This window comes from Gorilla gorilla, chromosome 6 (genome assembly GCF_029281585.2).
Source record: "Gorilla gorilla gorilla isolate KB3781 chromosome 6, NHGRI_mGorGor1-v2.1_pri, whole genome shotgun sequence".
Classification (NCBI taxonomy): domain Eukaryota; kingdom Metazoa; phylum Chordata; class Mammalia; order Primates; family Hominidae; genus Gorilla; species Gorilla gorilla.
Window position 1 is genome coordinate 72680678 of NC_073230.2, and position 6089 is coordinate 72686766.

General features: G+C 37.7%; 1 pseudogene; it reads right to left on the reverse strand.

The window, feature by feature from the left end:
- LOC101154217 (suppressor APC domain-containing protein 2-like) overlaps positions 1-4745 on the reverse strand; it is a 44702-nt pseudogene extending 39957 nt beyond the window's left edge.
- Positions 4746-6089: the final 1344 nt, after the last annotated feature.

Genomic DNA, 6089 nt, shown 5'->3' on the forward strand with positions numbered 1-6089 from the left:
AATCAGGATGTTATCCAACTGTATATTGTTTACTTTATTGTAAATACTGGTGAACAGGCTGGGCGCGGTGGCTCACACTTGTAATCCCAGCACTTTGGGAGGCTGAGGTGGGCGGATCACGAGGTCAGGAGCTCGAGACCACGGTGAAACCCCGTCTCTACTAAAAAATACAAACAATTAGCCAGGCGTGGTGGCGGGCGCCTGTAGTCCCAGCTACTCGGAGAGGCTGAGGCAGGAGAATGGCGTGAACCGGGAGACGGAGCTTGCAGTGAGCCGAGATCGAGCCACTGCACTCCAGCCTGGGTGACGGAGCGAGACTCTGTCTCAAAAAAAAAAAAAATACTGGTGGACAGTGGTGAATAATAGTTTTATATTCCTTTAAAAAATAAGAAAATGGTTGAACTAGTTTACAGTCCCACCAACAGTGTAAAAGTGTTCCTATTTCTCCACATCCTCTCCAGCACCTGTTGTTTCCTGAATTTTTAATGATTGCAATTCTAAATGGTGTGAGATGGTATCTCATGTGGTTTTGATTTGCATTTCTGGCCAGTGATGGTGAGCATTTTTTCATGTACAAAAAACCAAACACCGCATATTCTCACTCATAGGTGGGAATTGAACAATGAGAACACATGGACACAGCAGGGGAACATCACACTCTGGGGACTGTTGTGGGGTGGGGGAGGGGGGGGAGGGGGGAGGGATAGCATTGGGAGATATGCCTAATGCTAGATGACGAGTTAGTGGGTGCAGTGCACCAGCATGGCACATGTATACATATGTAACTAACCTGCACATTGTGCACATGTACCCTAAAACTTAAAGTATAATAATAATTAATTAATTAAAAAAATAAGAAAATGGATAAATTCCTGGAAACATAAAACCTCTTAAGACTGAACCAGGAAAAAATAGATACCCAAAATAAACCAATAACAAGCAATAAAATTGACTGAGTAATAACGTAATTTCAAACAAAAAAAAAAAAAACAAGAACAGATGGGTTTACAGCCAAATTTTGCCAGAAGTACAACGAAGAGCTGGTATCAATCTTACTGAAACTGTTCCAAAAATTTATGGAATTTTTGGATTGGAAGAATAAATATCATTACAAAGACCTTACTAACCAAAGCAATCTACAGATGCAACACAATTCCTATCAAATTACCAACATCATTTTTCATAGGACTAGAAAAAGCGATCCTAAATATCATATGAAACCAAAAAAGCATCTAAATAGCCAAAGTAATCCTAAGCAAAAAGAACCAAGTCAGGGGCATCATGTGTCTGACTTCAAATTATACTATAGTGCTAATGCTATACTAAATAAAACAGTATGGCATTGGTACAAAAATAGATAGATTAATGGAACGGAATAGAGAGTTCATTGTTAGGAAGGATACAGCTAAAAAAGGACAAAAAATTGTGAAAGAAAAGAGAATAAAGAAGCAGTAATAAAGCCACATGCCTACAACCAAGTGATCTTTGACAAAGTTGGCAAAAATAAACCATGGGGAAAGGGCATTCTATTCAATCAATGGTGCTGGGAAAATTGGCTACCCATAGGCAAAAGAATGAAACTGAATCCCCATCTCTTATCATACACAAACTTTAACTCAAGATGCATTAACAACTTAAATGAAAGACCAGAAGCTATAAAAATCCTAGAAGAAAATTTAGGAAAACTCTTCTAGATATTGGCCTAGACAAATAATTCATAAATTAGACCTGAAAAGCAAATGCAACAAAACCAAATATACACAAATGGGACTTAAACTAAAGAGCACAGCAAAAGAAATAATCAACAGAGTAAACAGATAACCTACACAATAGGAACAAAATATTTCCATCTGACAAAGGACTAATATCCAGAATCTACAAAGAACACAAACAACTCAACAACAACAAAGAATAAATAACCCCATTAAAAAGACTGCAAAGGATATAAACAGACATTTCTCAAAAGAAGACATACAAGTGGCCACCAAACATATGAAAAATTGCTCAACATCACCAATCATCAGAGAAATGCAAATTAAAACCACAATAAAGGCCGGGCACAGTGACTCATACCTGTAATCCCGGCACTTTGGGAGGCCAAGGTGAGTGGATCACCCGAGGTCAGGAGCTCAAGACCAGCCTGACCAATATGGTTAAACCCCATCTCTACTAAAAATACAAAAATTAGTTGGGCGTGATGGTGGGTGCCTGTAATCCTAGCTACTTGGGAAGCTGAGGCAGGAGAATCCCTTGAACCCAGGAGGTGGAGGTTGCAGTGAGCCAAGATCACACCACTGAACTCCAGCCTGAGTGACAGAGTGAGACTCTGACTCAAACACACACACACACACACACATACACACACACAATAAGATATCATCTTACATAGTCAGAATGGCTATTATTACAAACACAACAGATGTTGGTGTGGATGCAGAGAATAATGAATGCTTATTCACTGCTGGTGGGACTACAAATTTGCACAACCTCTATGAAAAACAATATAGAGATTTCTCAAAGCATAAAAATAGAGCTACCATTTGACACAGTGATTATACTACTAGGCATCTACCTGAAAGAAAATATTATATAAAAAAGTCACTTTCACTCATGTGTATTACATTCCTACTCATAATAGTAAAGTCATGGAATTAACCTAAATGTCCATTAACAGTGGACTGGATTTTTTAAATGTGGTATATATATACCATGGAATACCACACAGCCATAAAAAAAATGAAATCATGCTCTGTGCAGTAACATGGGTGGAGCTGGGGGCCATTATCCTAAGTGAAAATAACTCAGAAACAGAAAATCAAATACCACATGTTCTCACTTATAAGCAGGAGCTAAACAATGAGTACACAAGGACATAAAGATGGAAACAGTAGATAGCGAGACTCCAAAAGGGAGAGATTGGGAGGGGGCTGATGGTCAAAAAATTATCTATTAATAGTGAGATGTGATTACACCACTGCACACCAGCCAGGGCAACAGAGCGAGACTGTATCTCAAAAAAAAAAAAAAAAAAAAAGATCTGTTGGGTAAAATGTTTTACTATCTCAGGGATAGGTACACTAGACACCAAACCTCACCATTATGCAATATATCCATTTGACAAATGTGCACATATACCCTCTGAATCCAAAATAAAAAAACAAAGGAAGTTTATAGTAGCAAACACTTACATCCTTTTTAAAAAGATCTTGCCCACAAGTGGTGGCTCACACCTGTAATCCCAGCATTTTGGGAGGCTGAGGCAGGCGGATTTCCCGAGGTCAGGAGTTTGAGACCAGGCTGGCTAACATGGTGAAATCCCATCTCTACTAAAAATACAAAAAAATTAGCAGGGCGTGGTGGCGCACACCTGTAGTCGCAGCTACTCGGGAGGCTGACAGAGGAGAATCACTCGAACCTGGGAGGCGGAGGTTGCAGTGAGCCAAGATTGCACCACTGCACTCCAGCCTGGTGACAGAGGGAGACTTCATCTCAAAAAAAAAGATCTCAAATAAACAACCTAACTTTACACCTCAAAAAAAAAAAAAAACTTAAACCAAAAATTAGTAGAAGGAAAGAAATAACAAAGATTGAGCATAAATAAATGAAATAGAGAATAAAATTTTTTTTAATCAGCTGGGCACAGTGGCTCACACCTGTAATCCCAGTGGATCTCTTGAAGTCAGGAGTTTGAGACCAGCCTGGTCAACATGGTGAAACCCTGTCTGTACTAAAAATACAAAAATTAGCCAGGCGTGGAGGCATGCTCCTATAATCCCAGCTAGTTGCGAGACTGAGGCAGGAGAATCACTTGAACCCTGGAGATGGATATGCAGTGAGCCGAGATCGTGCCACTGCACTCCAGCCTGGGCAACAGAGTGAGACTCTGTCTCAAAAAAAAAAAATTAATCAATGAAGCTAAGAGTTGATATGGAAAAATAAATCAAAATCAAAGCCATTACCTAGACTAAGAACAAAAAGAATATGTTAATAAAATAAGAAATGAAAGAGAAGACATTACAATTTATTACAGAAGTTTATTTCTTACAGAAATAAACAGAATTATAAGGGACTACTATGAACAATTATACACTAACCAATTTGACAACTTAGAAGAAATGGTGAAATTACTAGAAATATATAACCTACCAACATTGAATGGAGAATAGAGAGCTTAAAGAGACCGATAACAAATAGAGAATCTAAAGAAGTAATTTTCCAAAACTCCAAAACATAGCCTAGGACCAGATTACTTCATGAGTAAATTCTATCAAACTTTAAAAGAAAATTTAATATAAAACATCCTCAAATTCTTTGAAAAAATAGAAAAAGGAGGTAACACCTTCAGAGTCATTCTATGAGGCAAGCATCCCCCTGATATCCAAGAAAGAAAATATACTTCCAAGAAGAAAATTATAAGCCAATATCCTTGAGGAACATGGTGTATGAATTAAATCTAAATAAATCTGCTTACAAAGAATCAATTCTCAAAAGAAGTTTTTCAAAATAAAAAAATTAAAAAATTTTCACACTGGATTCTGGATAAAAACTCATTTATAGCCTCTTTGTCAGATATTGTTACTGAAACTTACATTAACTGAGGAGTTCGCTTGAGCAGCAGTTTCTTCATCTGCTGGGAGCTGATATATCTGGATGCCACTGCTAATCAATTCACTCATTATCTTACTCTTAAAAGTCTGTAAATCATTTTTAGAAATTGTGTCTGCTTTGGCAATCAGCGGTATAATGTTCACCTATTAAGAAAAAAGACAAAATATCAGCATCAAGGATTCCTTGTTCATCCTATAGTTTTTATAGTAAAGCCTTCACAAACTCTGACAACAAATTGTGAAACTAGATAATCACTGGCTGTCATGCCTTTCTTAAAAATTATTTTCCAAAATTATCAATACTTTTGAAGATCCATCTTTTATCTAAATTCAGGTTTACAAGTCTCAACCTTGCTGCTCTTTTAAAAATCCCTTACACCTCTACACATATGGAGTTAGTAAAACGTAAATAGTAGGACAATGTAAATTATTTATTTTCAACTTTCTTATTAAGATGAGTGATTAAAGACAAATTGAATGACATTTCATCAAAATTATGGAAGAGATTTTGTCTTTCTACTTTTTCCATCACTTTTTCCATCAATTAATCTTAATTAATGTCCCATTTTCACACACTCTTGCCCCACCTAGATGTGTTTGCAGATAGATTTGATTTTGTTTTCCAAAGGCCACCTAAAAAGAATTTTTTTTTTTTTTTGAGACAGAGTCTTGCTCTGTCACCCAGGCTGGAGTGCAATGGCATGATCTTGGCTCACTGCAACATCCACCTTCCAGGTTTAAGCAAGTCTCTGCCTCAGCCTCCCGAGTAGCTGAGATTACAGGGGCATGCCACCACACCCTGTTGATTTTTGTATTTTTAGTAGAGATGGGGTTTCTCCATGTTGGCCAGGCTGGTCTCGAACCCCTGACCTCAGGTGATCTGCCCACCTCGGCCTCCCAAAGTGCTGGGATTATGGGTATGAGCCACCGCACCCAGCCTGGTTACCACAGTCTAAAGGCTGTGTGTGTGTGCGTATGTGTGTATGTGTGTGTAAGAGCACTTTGCAAACAAATATACTCATTCTTTTGTAAAAAGATGTAATTTCCACATTGGAAGTTGAATAGTTGCATATTTGAGGTTGAATTTTTACCCACAACGTTTTTTCCTAGTGCTTCAACATGATCACTCCTGTGTTTTGCATTTGCACTTAAATAAACTTTTTAGAAAATAACAATATACAAAATTATAAAATGTTTTATTACTGTTAAAATATCTTATTAAATTATAGCTCCACAAAATCAGTATCTGTAATACAGTACAAATATATAAATATAAATTTTAGGCAGACTGCTTTTGTTTTAGATTGCTCAAAGCATATTTTTCAAAAAATCCATGGACAAGCCAGGCACAGTGGCTCACACCCGTAATCCCAGCACTTTGGCAGCCCGAGGCGGGTGGATCACCTGAGGTCAGGAGTTTGAGACGAGCTTCGCCAACGTGGTGAAGCCCTGTCTCTACTAAAAATGAAAAAATTAGCTGGG